The following is a 16,635-nucleotide window of genomic DNA, read 5'->3' as shown; positions in this document are numbered from 1 at the left end:
GGTTTCTCTGACTCTCAGGCCATAATTTTTGTTGCAGATATTTCCCTGTCAGTTAGGTCGTTAATTCATCTAGGTGAAGATTTTAAAACCACTGAAAATGGCCCCTTTCTCCCAGAGTTTTATTTTCTCCTGGGAGAGGCTGCAGGTATAGAATCCAGACACCAAGTTGAATTTCAGGTTTATGACTGCGTGTGTTTTCTCTGCTTTGGCCTGTCACCCTGCACCCAGAATCCTTCCCCTTCAGAGTTCCACATCTGACACATGTGCTTGTGAGCAATGGAGATTTTATGGGAAGCTTCATAAGGGAAATAAAAAGAGGGGGACATGGTACACATCACAGTCACCAGCTTAAACAACCAGCGGGATGTTTCCAGTCTTCAAAGTTCCTCCTCCATCCTCACCTCCAGGAGTGTTTTGTTCCTCCCCCCACCACCCTTCTGTGGAGCAGCCCCCAGCCTCACTGGCTCCCTTCCTCCTCTTTGTCATGCAAAGCTGCACTGCTCTCTGTCAGCTCCCCCATATCAAAATATCTCTTCTTCTATTAGCAGAACTGGACCATCCCGCTTAGAAGTCAGGAACCGTCTTGTGCTTCTCAGCCATGCACTATGAGATCCTTTCCCTTCGCTTATCCCAAAGACTTATCAAATTATCTATTCTGGTGTCTTCCTCAAGAAGATTTTTGTGAGTCAACATTTTCTCCATCTTCTTACAACTACTTCTATTATCAAGCATTTTGAGTTTTGTACATGAGCAACAGGAGGGAATGATAATTTCTAATGGAAGGGGGAAAGAAGGCTTCCCGGAGGTGGCATTTGAACCAAGCTCTGATGGAACTCCTTTAAGAAAGATACAGAATACTTTCAAAACCAATGATTTAAAAATTTGTTCATCCTTCTAATCACTTAGCCTCACTCCTCAGGTCCCTTTTCCATCTCTGCATGCCATCATTCACCCCATCCTGACATTCGCTCTCCACCACAGAATTGGGGTAAAGGGGTTCACATGAGCTCCTTTTCACATTAGCTATCAGGAGGGGACAAGAGGCCAAGTCCCCAACTATTCATGGTATATCGAAAAAGGAAAGCAAAACACTAGCCCTGTAGTTTCAGTTGTTCCCCCAATATTGTGTGTCACTGGGTGGCCTTGGTTTCATCTGGCAAGGGTTTGTTTCTGTCGCTTTTCACATGCTTTGGGTCTACACTCATCTTGGCACTGAGATATCCCTCCAGCCTTGCAGAGGATGCCTGGAACTGGACATCAGAATAAGCCAAGGAGTACAAAGAAATGCCTCAGTAATTTGTACGTTATTTTGTTCTTTGTATCAAGAATGAGTTAGGTGAGAGAATTCATTCATCTTTTACTACACTAAGAGGTGACAGAGGCAATTTTTCTCATAGTATTCAGGGCTAAAGTACATTGTCTTCTGGACTTCCCTGTGACATTTAACTGAAACTAAAACACACACACATCTTCCTTTTGAGAAGATCACCCCCTGAAATAAAAAAAAAAAATAAGTAATAGTTCACTGGAAGATGCAAAAACTCAATTTCACATGGCATTTTGAAAGGTGTGTGTGTACGCATGTGTATTTTAGGATCTTTTAGTTGCAAGATACAGCCCAACTTAAGGTGGCTTAAGCAAAATGGAAGTTTTAGTTGTTCATATAACAGGAAGGTCCAGGGTAGTTGGTCTTCAGTCATGGCTGTAGCCAGATGCTCAGATTTATGCAATGAATTCTTATCCTGCTCCATCACTCAGCTCTGCTCTGCTTGTCGGACAAGCTCTCCCCACCAGCACCTTCACGCTTAATCCTGTCAGCATAACAACTATGACGTAAGTGTGCTTCTTCCCCAGTAGTCCTTGTTAATGTCCCAGGCTGTGTCTCAAAAGTGTAAACTGGGTTTTGTGTCCATCCCTACACCGCTGTTGCTGATGGATGGAACAGACCTTGACCACACCCTCCTGAAGCAGGCTGGGAGGCAACCCCCAACCAAACTACAGGGACTAAAATTTGGTGGGGGGTAGGATTGATTCTGCAAAGAAAAATTAGATGATATTACCAGAAAGGAAACTGGTCAAAAACAAGAGATTCCCATTACAGTGGAATGCCTACTTCGTGGTGACATACGTAAAAGAAAGAAAAAGAAAAGGAGATGCCAAGGTGCCGGCAAAGAGCAATGGGCAGGGCTCTGCTGGTGAACTGGGGTTGGCAGGCCTGATTTTCAAACCAGTGGCACTATTGGTAAAAACAATATCTCAAGACTCTAGACATTTCTTTTTTAATTTCATCTGAGTGTCCAATAATTGCTGATGTTCACAGATGTCACTGTCAAGCAGGGTTGCTGGTCGACCATGAGCAGCAGGCTGTAAGCAGGCAGCTATCCATCAAGACTGAAGGGAAGAGGTTCGAAAGCCAAGGCAGAGAGAAGTCAGGATCTTGGCCTGCGTCCTGCACCATGGAGGAAGGAGGGAAGGGGGAGAAACCTTGGCAATTTGTTTTTAATATTTTTCTTGTTCTGGATACCATGAAAACTGCATACATTGGCTTCTGACTAATGAAAACAGAGAGGAAGCCAGGCTGGAAACCTGGCCGTGTTTCTGTGCACAATTAGGTTTGTTTGTTTAGGTTTCTTTTTATTTGTTTACAGATGACTCAGATAGGAATACTGCAGGCCTTTCAAAGCAAAGTGTTCTTATGTGTATTTTGGGTCTAGGGCTTCACCAGAGTGCAGAAAGCCTTGGCTCCCTGAGGCTATTTTCCTATCCAAGCGTTTTTCAAACTTTCAAGTGGAGCTGGAGGAATGCCGATATGAGCCAGGTTATTTTTCTTAGCAGACCCCAGTTTAGGATTTCAGGGGGTCAGGTATCACAAACATATAAACACAAAAGTCCCCAGACAGCACACAGGGCACCCGTTGTGCTGGTCTCTGGCACTGCCTCCCCTTGATGGCTTTACCATCTGTGCATGTCAGTCCTCTCTGGAAACCTTTTCCTGAAGCAGCCTCCGTCTCTCCAGACAACCAAGTCCAGAGATGGACTTACCCTTCCAATCTTTCTGTGTCTGTCTATAAGCCATTCAGCTCTCAAGACTCCTCTTTCATGCTGCAGTTTGGAGTCTGAAGCCTCCTGGGAAATGCAGAAATATGTACAATCTGGGAACCTGCCAAGCCCCTGGCTGAGCTCCTCTGCCTATGGGGAGAGATGTTCATGGAGATGGCTTGTTCCTTGCTAGGTGACCCCAAGTCCAGGGCATTGGAAAGGCCTTGGGAGGGGCTGAGAAGAAGTCTCTCTCCTCCTAGATGAGCAAAATGCAAACCAAGCAATGGGGAGACCACTTGTCTTCCTTCTTGGAGGCTTATTTCCAGCAGCCCTGCCTCTGTGTGATGAGTCAGAGGACAGAGACAGCCTGAAGTAGTCCTGGTTGTTTTCAAATACTAAGGATTTATGTAGGCAGCAGGAGCAGGTTTCCTAAGCATCCTCGAACCTACTAGGTCCCAGCCTGAGTCTCTGACAGTCATCACTGCTCAGCTGCCAATGTTACATGCAGAACAGTCAACATGCCGGCTGGAGAAGCACTTCCATACTTGAGTCACTCCAGTGAAATTTCTGTTAACCAACACTTTGAGTTTTAATGCTCTTCTCCCTCTGAATGGTCTATAAACTCTTCCACTTTTAGGACTGTCATCTCCCAGTTTTTGAAGTTTGAAACCTCCTGAAACTTTTAGGTGAAATATTTACTCTATCAAAATTCACACATTTCTGAAATTTCTTTTTCAAACCACTGTCTTCCAGAACTATATGCTAGTGTCAATCAGAATTCTACCCAGTCTCCTGTACCTGCTATAGCTACACTGGTGGGCCCCGACTGGTAGTGACTATGCCAATGGCTCTGTGTCTTTGCAGGCCCTGAGTTGGAGACTGAGCAAAGGTTGATTCATCAGCAGGTGAGCCCAGGAAGCATGTGAGGGAAAGAGGAAGTGACTCTGGGCATCTGGAACTCAGTCCTGCTGGGGACCGTGTGAGAGGCTATGGGAGATATGCCCAGATGGACCCGCTGGTAGGCAAGGAAGCTGGCCCCCACTGGCAAGTTAACTCCCTGTGACTTCCAAGCACGCTCCTGCAGCCAGAGAATGTGCTCAGGCAGAGACACGAAGCCTTAGACCAGTGTGGAACAGGCAGGGTCACTTCCAGGGTCGGTTGAGGGGATATGGAAGGGGTACCATGTCTATATCATCTACTGTGACTTAAGATGACATAAGGAAGGACACAGTCATCAGCAAGAGGCTGGACGGTTTTCATTCAGCTATGCTTCTAAGGCGGGGGAGTGGGCTAATATTAATACCTATTAGTTGAAATGACAGGGCTGAGAAGCAAAAGGTTTTTGTTCAACTCTCAATTTGCTCTTCATCCATTTATTTAGCAAATATTTGCAGATTGCCTACTTGCTTCAGGCTCTGTGCTCAGTGTGGGAGTGCAGCAGGGAATGAGCCAGGCTCCGGCCTCTGTCTCAGGAGGCGACAGTCCACTGGGATGTAAAGAGTTCATAGCAAGGGAGTGTGACAGTATGGCTGCCTGGGAGCCATCTTCCTTCCCAAGGCTGGGGAAGAGTTTTGCAGAGAGCAAGAACAGAATGTGAGAGTGCCCCTGGCACCAGTGCAGGGGGAGGAGGGTCAGGGCCAGTCAGCAGCAGATGGCCTGATAAAGCTGGAGGCCAACACAGACCAGATCTATAGGACTTGGTCAGCCACACTTGTTCATGTTGCATGCCAGTGCAATGAGGAATGACTTGTTGTTATCACTATTATTGAACTAACTTACTTGTTTCATCGCCCCTTGAATCCCACCTCTTCTTTCTGAATTCAGTTTCCTGCTTCCTGAAGGTCACCTTTTAGTAGCTTTTCACTGATGTCTGTGATAGGGGACTCTCTCAGTCCAGGGTGGATGTGGTTTTGTTGGGGCCTAAGCTTATGCAGTTTTGTGCCCTCTTTAGGAAAAACAATTCAAACCTTGAAATACAAAATTAAGAATGAAAGTAAATATTGACAATGAGAAAAGAAACCACAGCAACATTTAGAGAGCAAATAAAACAAATATTACAAAATCTAGAAAATAACATTTTTAAACGGACTATAATTTTTTCCAACTTTTCTTCACATTGGTGGCATCAGAATGACCGTGGCCTTTTGGGGATGTGGCTGGGAGGAAGATGAGTCGCCCTACATTGACTTTGAGTTTCATGGGATATATTAGGTGGTTTGTAGTCATTTCCCTATATAGTTCAATTACTGCTGGGTGTGCAGATTTTGGAATGGCTTCTAGAAATTCTCCTACCATCCACATGCTGCCTTGCCTGGCACATAGTTCCAGAGACTGGGTGGAAATGCAAAAACTCCTATAATGCCCAATACCAAAATTATGTGTATGGTAGAGAAATAAGGTTCCAGATATATAGAGCCATCTATATTTTGTAGACTCTGAAAAATTCTTCTAATATCAGAAATGTAAAACTGTTCATTCTTATTTAATGCCTGGTCAAAATAGAAGGGTTTTTCAATCAAGAATATATTTGAGAATGCAGAACTCAGCACATACAATTATAAACACACTATATATTTACAGCTCGTATGTGAAAGAAATTTCTAGAGGTTTTCCGAAAGTTGACAACAATTCGAAATATTTATGTGCCTTTAAAAAGAAAGAGTTATAAAGCTGAAAGAAAAAATCTAAAATAGAAAGCAAATTTGATTAACCATGACAGAGGGAAAACTGATTTTCTTTTTCTATTCTGTCTATAGAATGTGTTATTACAAAATCATCACATGAAGAGGTGATTAAAGAATATGTACCTAAAAATGGAATAAATCTAAATGCAATATAGTATCCTGGATTGGATTCCAGAAAAGACAAAGGACCTAAGTGGAAAAACTGGTGAAATTGGTGAGTAAACTGGTAGATATAATAACATGATTATTGATGATATAAAAATTCAAGGATGTCAGGATGCCATTGAAGAAAGCATTTGAATATTTGGATTTCCAAATATCAAAGCTAAAGTAGAAACTAAAAAGCAGATTTAAAGAGCAAATGTGGAGGTTCATGTTTCACTTTGTTGTGTCCCTTTGATACAACCCAGCCCCCTACCAGGAGGGCCCATTCATAGTCTAATGGTCACTGCCAGGGCTGCGGTTTGGCATCAACTCATGTGCTAATTACTCATGTGCTAACCTCTCTCTTTTCCAGTGCCCTCTTCATTTTTGACATGAGGACACTCATCTTCCTTACAAACTTTGTTATGTATTTGAATTTCTAGGTGTTTATACTGTGAGAGTCTCCAAGTTAGTTTAGCTCACCAAGTTGCCAGGCTGGGTTTCAGCAGGGGAGTGGCATGGTGAACTTGGTGACTTTGAAGGTAATTCTGGCTCCAGTGTAATGGACATGAGGTAAAGAGCAGAACAGAGACAGAAAGATCCAGTGAAATCCTATTGCTGTAATGTTGGCCATAGGCAGAGAAAGAGCAGCCTGAAAGAGTAATAATAATGAGAGGGAGAGAAGTGGAGGAATTGAGATACTTTAGAGGTCAGAGGAGCAGAACTTGGTGGTGGAGCGGCTTTGACCACAGAGGGAGGGGGAGGGGTCAAGGATGCGCGCAGTGTGAGTTGAGGCGGTTGGGTGGGTTGTAAGAGGAGGAGGAGAGGAACCCCTGTGAGGAAAGATGAGGAGTTCAGTGTTGAGCATGCTAAGTTCTAGGTGCCTGTGTGGCATCCAAGGGGACATAGCCAGTTCAAAGTATGACATACAGGTTGGGAAAGAGATCTGACCCACTAGGCAAGTGGATGTGGGACCTGCAGTGGACTTTCACTCTATGTAGTGCTTAGGATGGAACCTGGCACATGGACTGTGAGGATGAGCTGTTACTAATGGTCACTGTGGTAGAGGAGGCTGGCATCAATCACATTAGGCAATGCAGAAATGCAACTCTGCTGAACTGATGGAGAAAAACAGGATTTTAATAATCCTATAATGGGGACTCTGACACAATCAGGAGAGTTGAGGAGGGCTTCTTGGAAAAAGCAACACTTGAATGATCTGAAGGATGATTAGAAGGAATTTGACAACAAGAGGAAGGAAGAACATTCTAGGCTGAGGGAACAGCATGCCCAAAGCTCTGTGGAGAAGGGATTGTGGACAAACACAAGAAGTTAAACTGTTACTACGGCTGAAGAAGAACAGAGGAGCCTGTGCCTTGGGAAAGACATGTTGTCTCTCTGAGAAAATAGACTACACAGTTAACAAGTCCTCCCTTTAAGTCTCAAATTCTAGAGTTCTGTGATCTTTTTAACTTCACAATTTGGTAAAAGAACCCTATAGAAAAGTTGCAATAAAACAGTGAACTACCATAAATCTTCACTAGGATTCACCAGTTGTTAAAATTTTCCACATTTACTTTCTCTGTCATCTACCTACCTATTAATCAATATACTATATATACATATATAATATCTATATCTAACTATGACACCTATGATTAGTGTTGTAGAACCTTTTAAGAGTAAATTATAGACATCATGATCTTCATCCATAAACATTACAGCATGTATCTCCTAAGAAAAAGAATATTCGCTTACATGACTATGGTATAGTGATCAAATCTGGGGATAGGTTTGTGAACCAGAGTTCTGTGACTACTTTAAATATAGAGTGGATTCAATAGCAAACCTGTACTGAGCACCTACCGTGTTCCTGGTGTTGTCCTCTGCACTGAATATTCAGACTGGCATGATCCTAATCAACAGGCAGATATTTCCACTGACATGCAGAGAAAGCAATGGCAGACATAATCAGGTGTTCCAGGGGGATTTACAGGAAGGAAATCTGAGCAGAAACATCTAGTTGTCTATCCTATATCCATTCTTCCCTTCTTTTTCACTAACTGAACCTCAGTAATATTGGGGTTACCAATGTACCCAACTCAAAAAATGCATTTTCTGATTTCTCTTTGAGAAACCAAAGATATATAAGCAGAAGTCATTGATTGAAACTTCTGGGCAAGCTTATTAAATCAGCCAAAAAAGATGGAAGGCATATGCTTTAGCCCTTGACCCTTCCTCCTTCCTGGTGCTAGGAATGTCCTGTGGTAGCCAGAGCTTCAGTAGCCATCTTGAGGCCATGAAGTGATCTTAAAGATGGAACCCAATGTTAGGAATGGTGGAAAGATAAACGGATCCTGTGTCATTGGTGATAAAGTAGAGCCACCATACCAACTCTGAACTGTCTACTCCAAACTCTTTCAGAGGGAAGAATTAGCTGTTTTATTTAATCACCATGAATTGGGGTGTCTGTTATATGTTGTTGAATCTAGTCCTAACTGATATATCACCAAATCCAGTTGGGGATCTAGGGACAATTCCCTGCGGATTATGAAAGATCAGTGGGAAATAGTTTGGGTAAAAGGGTAGGAGGGGGCTCCAGAGTGTATTTAGCTGAATAGCAACAGAGGTCACTGAAAGGATTTGAGGAGAGTCTCAGTACTGAATTTTAGTTTTAGGAAGCAACAGAGTAGAAGTCATCTTGCTGATAGCTACACTGAAGGGAGGGGACACCTGAGGGCAGGGAAGTAAGAGAGATGATGTGACAATCTGTGCAAGGAATGCTGTGATCCTGAAACAATGCTGTACAAATGTTGAAAAACAAGGGCTCTGCTGTCAGCAAGACCTGGGGTCCCATCTGGGCTTTGCCACTTATTAGCTACATGACCCTGAGCAAACGACTTCTCAGTGCCTCAGTCCTTTCCTATTTTTGCAAGATTCTAAGTGAGGCCATGTGTGCACAGTGCTCAGAGCAGTACTGGCACACAGTAAGCACCCACTAAATTGTTATTGAATCTGTGGCAATGAGCTATAGACTCTAGGCAGTAAGTAAAATAATGAGACAGGGACTGTGGGCTTAGACAGAATAGGGGCGGGCTTCCAGAAAAAGCAAGGCAGGATATTTACAGTCAGAGCAGTGTCACTACATGCAAGGAAACCCCTCCCAAAACTCTGTGTTAAGCTCTAAAGTCATTCTTCAGTGAGATCAGTTAATATTCCCCAGAAAAAGAAGAGTAGCACATGTGTTTATTATGCTAATCATTTGTAATCATGTGTAAGATTCACTTTAGCTTGCTAAAAGGCCCAGGCCTATGTGCTGTCTTTCCTCCTTCAGATCTCATGAGGTAATTTTGCAAACTGGGCAACTAAATTAGCATGCAGACCCAGCTATAAACAACACAGTAAAAGGCAGGAAGGATTCCACCTTAAAGGTAAGATTGCATTTTAACACCCAGGAAGTTAAGAAGTAAGATTCTTACTCTTTAGCAAACAATACCTCAGCCCACCTTGGGGGCTGGGCAGGTAGCCTTGTTTGATATGCTCCCATACCAAGACGCTTGTATCTCCGAAAGAAATCATCAGAGCAGGAAGTTCCTTGTGTTAAGATAATTCTAAATATTCAGGGACTGCTTAACAAGTCCACACCCCTAAGCCTTTTTTTCAGGTTCCCAAAAATCCTCAATTGCCTATAAAACCCCAGACAATGCGCCATCACGGGCTCTCTTGTCCCCTCCTGACGTGAGCCAGGAGCTCTGTCCTCTCACTGTATCTCTCAATAAAAGCCTCTCCCTGGCTCTCCTACCTTGGGTGTTGGCGAAATTCATTCTTTGACTCCGCAAACAAGAATCCCGGCATTAATAACAAGGAATCAACAGAATGCTGAGGCCGGTTGGATGATAGGAGGGGAGAGTAAGAGCCAAAAATGTGTTAAGACAGTCTTCTAGATTTGTCTGGAAGAACCAGCTTGGGGAGAGACACAGTCAGGACCTGTAGAGCTGGTAGTAGTTCTTGCTGTCCGCCTCCAGATGACCAGTGTTGATGTACATGGGCAGTGGGGCAAGTATTTGGGCTGGAGACGGCCGGGGGTATACAGCTGAAGCCCCGGGGGAGGAAAGCCCAGCCCTCAGGTGAGTGTGGAATGCAGAGAGAAGGTCAAGAGGGAGCCCTGTGGTTGATGATGGTGGGCAAAAAGGAGTCAGCAGGGTAACTGACGAGGACTAAGTTCAAGGTCATAAGAAAAGTAGATTGAGTGTCCCAGGAGACTCAAAGGAGAGAAGCTATGCTGAACCAAACGTCAGTAGCACCAAATGATGCTGAGCCATCACATAAGGTCTGAGAAGTGGGCATTGGGTTGAGGGGTACAGAGGTCACTGGAGACCTCAGGGTTAACTAAGGGTCACCATGGCCATCCAACTCAGGGTGATGATGGGTCTGGAAGGCAGAGTGTGCTCAGTGGAAAGGGAAATAGTGTTACAGATCAGGGAGAAAGTCTGAGCGAAGGAGAGGAAGTTATACAGTTAATAAGGAGAAAGAAAAGGAAGGTAGAAAGAGACTAGGAAGGTAGGTGTGGGACTAACGTCCAGGAGAGGACCAAGAGCTGGGCCTCTGGCTTTGCCATGTGCCCAGAGCCTGGAAGGTGGTCCATGGTGGTGCTGGGAAGCCAGTGCCCAGTGGAGGTACACTGAAAAACGGGGAAAAATCTCCAGTCTGAGCTTCCGTGGACAGAGGAGGGCAGAGAGACAGTGGGGAAGAGGCGGCGAACAGTGAGGATCCCTGTCCCTGAGACGCACCCAGTGCCGGCCTGGTGCCAAGCCTCATCCCTGTTCACCAGGGAGCACCCGAGGCCCAGGCAGCCTGAGGACCGGCGGGCCCCAGTGGAGCAGGGGTGTTAGCCAGCCGTCTGGGCGGGCGCGCCCCCTTAACCACCAGGCCCCGCTGTGTGCGGGACAAGCCGGGGAACCGCTGGCGCAGACACGGGCGGACCCCCAGAGCCAGCGCGGACTAAGTGAATAAGAGCGCAGACACAGGAGGGCCAGGAGGAGCGCGGCCGGCCGCCCTCGCCCCAGGCCCGGGGTGCGGGCCGCGCGGCTCCCGGAGCATCAAGGGCCGCGGAGCGCCTCCCGGGAGGGGGCAGCAGCGCCCCGCGGAAAGCCGCCGCTCGGCTCCCAGGCGGGGCTGCGAGGAGCAAAGCCGGTTCCCGGGGAGCCCCGGGGCCCAGCCGGGGAAGCCCTGCCCGGCCCTGCTGTCTGTGCCCGCTCAACCGCCCCAGCGGGCGGAGGCCTGCAGCCCGCCCCCTGGGCCTCGAGGGCGGGGTCTCACTCGGGGCGGGGGGGCCTCCCCAAGCCCTGCATCTGCCCCTCTCCCCGGGTGCGTGCTCAGGGCTCGGTGACAGGATTGCTCCTGCCCTCTCCGCCCTTCTCTGTCCATGGAAGCTCAGACTGGAGGTTTTCCCCATAGTTTGTAGCTTACCCCCTCCCCTCCTCCCCAGGACACTCTGGCTACCCAGCACCACCACGGGCCATTTTCCACACCCTGGGCACGCGGCAAAGTCCTCGGCCAGCTCCGGCTCCTCTTCTGGACGCCAAGCCCACACCTATCTTCCTATGCCTCTTTCTAGTTTCTTACTTTCCTTTCTTTTTTTGTCTCATTACCTGCCACTACTGCACAATTTCCTCCTGTCCTCACCCCCCGCCAGCGCCACCCCCTGCTCCCACCTCGGGAGCTGAGACCCCTCTTTTGGCTCAGGCTGCTCTCCACAAGGCCTCAGCCCTCAGCACGACATGAGTGGGGGGCCTGCAGCCTGCAGGGAGGCCGCCGCTCAGAGCCCACCATGTGAGAGCAGCCACGGGGCCTTCCCCCTCGCCGGGCCAGAAGAGTCCGGCTTAGGAACACCACTGATGTCCCAAGACCTCAGAGCAGCCAGGTTGCACAAATACAACTTACCACATTCCCGATGTGAAGGGAAAATAGAGTATCATTATTTCGCTCAGAACTAATCTGGTCTTTCTCCTCTGAGCCCCACCCACTAGTTAGTGGGATGGGGAGGATAAACTAAATGTCAATTCCAGTTAAGTTTGAGCTGATATTTTAAATCCTTCAGATACTGTTCAGTCTTTAGGAAAAATACTCCACATCTCTGATAGCCCCTGCTCCCTCAGCCTCCCACCCTAGAGCCACAGGTGGGTGGGGCCAGGGGGGCCTGCTCCCCTCAAGGCCCCCGGAGCAGCGGGTTCTTTGGCCCCACAAAGTCTCTTGTATATGTGCTATCCTCTGGTCTTTGAGGAGATGTCCTTTTTCTTGCCTGGGCTGTACTTGACCTCCTGGCGTCCAGTACTATAACCGTGGCCTGTTCTTCCAGACCAAGCAGTGCTCCTGGTGGCAGTTTGGTGTCCCTCAGCCTCAGCTGGGCCATGGCTCTCTCCAATGGCTCTCCAGTCTTAGCTGGAAAGTCTGCTCCTTAGACATGGCTGGGAGATCTCCTTGTATCAAAACAGCTCACCCTTTGTCGGGCCCATTGGCTCCCAACTTAGCATCTCACCCTGTAGAACTGGGGGTGGCCTACAGAAGCTGACCTGCAGACCTCCCCTAGGCTGACCCAGGGCTCCTTTTCTGTGGTTGGACCCTGAGTTCTAATGGGGCGGCCTGTGAAGTGGCTTCCTACCAGAGTACCGGAGCGACACTCACCTCTCTAACACCCTCCCTCTGCAGGCCCAGAGATGGGGACAGCAGGGCCATTCTGCTGTGTGGCTAATCTGAGTCTGCCCACTTCCTCCTCTTTTTAAAAAAATTTCTAAGGTACAGAAAAAGGGTGTGTTTTCTTTTACTTCTATTTCCTCCTTTCTGACACTTGTGATCCATAAATGACCGGCTTTGGTATGTACCTCTGAGCTTCAGGCTTAGTCTTAATAAACTAAGGGAGGAAGAAGAATAATTTGGAAAAATCCCTTCTCAAGATAATGGTCTGGTTCCTAAGGCTGGAATTTTCTGCATAATCCTATTATGAATGACCAAAACTGAATATTGCCTGGATTTCCTCTTGGAATTCCTTCTGTAACCTATATGAATCTGCACGGACATCCCCCACCCACGTCCTTCCCTTGTCCTCACCGCACACACACAGTCATGCCTCCTGCTGTAAGCACATGGATATCAAGGGTGAACCCCACAGTGGGAAACAAAGAGAAAAGCATATTAGTGCCTTAAAGTGGGATCCCCCCTCCCTCTCTTGCAATCTGAAGAACTCTGTTCTCATCAGTTCCAAATGACTTCACTTTTCTTTTTCTCTTGGTCTTCCGTAAATCCCCAGGTCTCAGTTCCTTCTCATTTTCTCAAAGGGCTTTGTCAGCAGCCTCTCTCCTCTGAGACACCAGGTGCAGACACGTTTGTTTCGTGCCTGCTGTTGTCACCCTGAAGCAACCCCCAGTTTCCCTGCAGCCTCACCTGCTGTCTTGTACCTTCAGACAAAGCCTACACCTTAGGCCAATTTACAGGTTTCCATTCATCTGATACCCAGGATGCCTTTTCTACCTCTGCGTCAGGCACGTGCTGTGCCTCCGCCTGACCTTTCCATCATCTAACCTTTTGCCACGGCTTATCTCAATATCACCTCCTGGGCAAAGCCTTGCCTGACTTTATTCAGTCAGTATGATTTCTCCTCCTTCCGAGGGCCTGAACTACTTTGAATCCCTCGTGTCCTGTCCTGTATTTCTGGCCTTGTTTGCATTTCTCTCCCAACTACACTGAGATCTCTGATGGCAGGGACTGTGTATCACTCAGCTGTGTATCTTCCATGGGGCTACAGGTTAAATTAAATTGCGTATGATGATGAACAGGAATAGCATAAGACCAAATCGTAATGTTGGTCTAAAGCATGTCTACTCACACAAATGATCTCATCTCTTTGGCCTCAGCTTCCTTATTTGTTAAACAACAAGTTGGTTTTCATGATGTCTTACATTGCCTCCATCTCTGATGCTCTGTAATTCTATCCATGCTATCTTATGACATGTGTGTATTGTGTGTGGTGGGGAGGCAGAGGTCACTAACTGGGGGTGCCAGGTGGAGTATTGAATGTCACAGGCCTTAAATTAAGACAAACCTTTGTCCAAATCCAAGCTGAAGCACTCATCCTTTGGGTGACCTTGAGCATGCTGTTTTCTCTGAGTTAACTGGAAAAGGAAGATATTTACTGAGTGCCTACTAAGTACACATGCTGGGTTTATAGCTGGGGATATGGAATATGACATGTCCTCTCCTTGTAGGAGGCCCAGAGTCCATTAGAAGAAAACAAGCCTGCAAACAAATGTAACCAAGTGTAGAAGTTCTCCACAGGAGGATGTCCAGGACAGTGGGGGCACCAAGGAGGAAGGAATAGATAAGCAGATTCCAGGCATGATTTAGCTGGACCAGGAAGGTGTTCTGGAAGACAAGAGACCAGAAGGGAGCATTCTGGAACTTTGGGTAGAGGGAGAGAAGCAAGTGGTGCCAGGTCTGCTACTGTCATCATGAGCCTTATTTGACCCAGATTAATAAGGCCTAGGAATCTTGGATTCTGAATGCATTTCCTGAGAGGTGGTCACAGCTCACATTTAGACCAATGACCCTGAACCTGGTGGCCTAACTCCAAGCCCCAGTCTCTTTCCTTGTGGCCAGTGAGACGTCTCTAGTACCTGAGGTGGCCTCTGACTCTCCTCAGGTACCTTTGCACAGCTAATCTTTCAGGGAAGAGCAGTGCTAGAGAAAAGGCAACTAGTTCCCTCAGAAGCAACCCTTCATCACAGTGGAGCCAGGGACAGTGTTTTATGTACCAAATCCACAGGAGTTTCTACCAAGGGAGCGTCTGAAAAGCAGCACTAGCCAGAGGAAGCTGTTCCAGTGCTATCCCTTTTGACACTTGGCAGGATTAGCAAAGCACCTCTTCCTTTGGAGAGTGGGAAAGTTTCCAGCATCAGTCTGCTGGCAGAAAGGGAGGTTGAGCAAACAGGCATATTGTTTTCTCATAGCTGTCTCTCTTGTTAATATTTGGTCGGCCAGCCATGCATTTTTGGAGTGTTACATAGGCTTACATTCAGCCTTCATCAGAGAACAATTAGGACGAGTGCGGAGAGGCCAGCGGGTCAGGGACCACAGATGGGCCTCCACTTCAGCAGGTTAGAAGTTCACTGCTCCAAAACGAGAAGATCTGTCTTTGGCTGGGGGACTATGGCATTGAGTAGAAAGCGGCAGAATGGAAGGAAGTCAGAGGGCCTCTCCTGTCTGAAATACCCCTTTGGAGTGGTCTCTGTCTCAGGCAGTTGATTTCATTTTCCATAAAAAAGCATGGGCAGCCGTGGCAGAATCAAGAAGCCAGAGGCCTGGTGCTGTACTAAAATAGCAGCATCTCTGTGTTTCCAGCTGAGGGATTACTCCTTGCTGAGCCAGAGAGCTTTGGAACATCATTTGGAAGCAAAACCACATTTTTTTCCAAAAAAAATTTTTAGAGGAAACTTTGCATGCAATGAAGTCAGGGCTTAACTCTTGAAGGGAAGCAGTAGAGTGGTGACTACTGGATCTTTGCTCATGTAACTCATGCTTCTGGGTGGCAGGTGAGTTTCCTTTGGTAAAAGGTCTGCTGAGGCACCTTCAGTGAGGGCAGGGGGCACTGTCTTCCAGAAGGGTTGATTAACAGGATGAAAGTGCTTGCAAGTTGGTAGAAAGGACAAAAGGTAGAAAAAATTGTGTCAATTAGCCTTTGCTTTATAACATACGACCCCAAAACTCGGTGGCCAAACACAGCCACCACTTCATTTACTCAGGGTTATGGGAGTCAGTGTTTACTCTGGGCTCAGTTGGAAGGTTCTTCTGCTCATCACACCTGGGAACATCTGGCTGCAGTCATTTGGCAGTTCAAAATGGGGTGGATAGTCTAAGATCGCCTTCCTTTCCTAGCAGTTGATTCTGGCCATTAGCTGGGCATGCATCTCCAGAGACCAGCCTCGGCTTCCTCACACCGTGGTTGAATCCTAGAAGCAGCAAGACAGGGGAGGGCTCCACTCACAATCATTTTTCTAGTCCCTGCTTGTGTTACATTTGCTGTCCCATTAGGAGAAACATGATGCATGCCAAGCTCCGAGTCAGTGTGGGAGGGCACTCCACCAGGGTGTGGTCCAGGGAGGGAGCTCTGGCTCCATGCGGAGCCATTACTGTAACTGTCTACCCCCAAGAAGGAAGCAAAACTGAAATGGAATTGAATGCCCTAACCTCAGTGGGATGCAAACCATGCGAGTCAGAGTTCACATGAGCTCAAGCTGAGGGAAGAAAGACCAGAGAATCATCTTGTTGGGTTTTTGGAATGAGCGTGCTATTTCCTGGGGATGTTAGGGTAGGAAGACTTTTGGATTAGTAAGACTTGAATAATTCAAGTCAGCGTCACTTTTAGCATCTCATTAAATTTAACAACGTCCTCTTCCTTCGTTTTACATATACATCAAAATAGGTATAACCTGAGAGTCCTCAGTCCTCCTCAGCCTATGGGAAACTTGGTGGTGTAGCCATATAGTCTAGGCAGGAAAACAGACCCCACCTCCAGTTTCTATAACAGAACAAATTGGTTATACTGATGACAGATGAGCAGAGCCAAATAGGGGCCAGTGAGCAACAGCAGAGGGTCACTGCCACCTCAAGGCCGGATTGGCAAGAGAAGAGGCCAAGTTATAAAGCCCAGGGACCAAAGTGACTCAGTGCAAGCTAGAGCTATGACGGACCTGACTGGCATGAGCTAAAGCCACAG

General features: G+C 46.9%; 1 long non-coding RNA gene across 1 annotated transcript in view; it reads right to left on the bottom strand.

Moving 5' to 3' along the window:
• Window positions 1-1,263: 1,263 nt before the first annotated feature.
• The window catches only part of LOC140849650 (uncharacterized), a 31,940-nt gene continuing 16,568 nt past the window's right edge, over window positions 1,264-16,635 (bottom strand). The window contains exons 2-4 of the long non-coding RNA XR_012131783.1: window positions 7,734-7,806; window positions 4,819-5,006; window positions 1,264-1,492 (exon numbers count right to left, since the gene is read on the bottom strand). This is a non-coding gene — a long non-coding RNA (uncharacterized lncRNA). The remainder of the gene's footprint in view (window positions 1,493-4,818; window positions 5,007-7,733; window positions 7,807-16,635) is intronic.

Source organism: Manis javanica, chromosome 5 (genome assembly GCF_040802235.1).
Source record: "Manis javanica isolate MJ-LG chromosome 5, MJ_LKY, whole genome shotgun sequence".
NCBI classification, from domain to species: Eukaryota; Metazoa; Chordata; class Mammalia; order Pholidota; family Manidae; genus Manis; species Manis javanica.
This window is presented reverse-complemented; position numbering and strand designations above follow the sequence as displayed.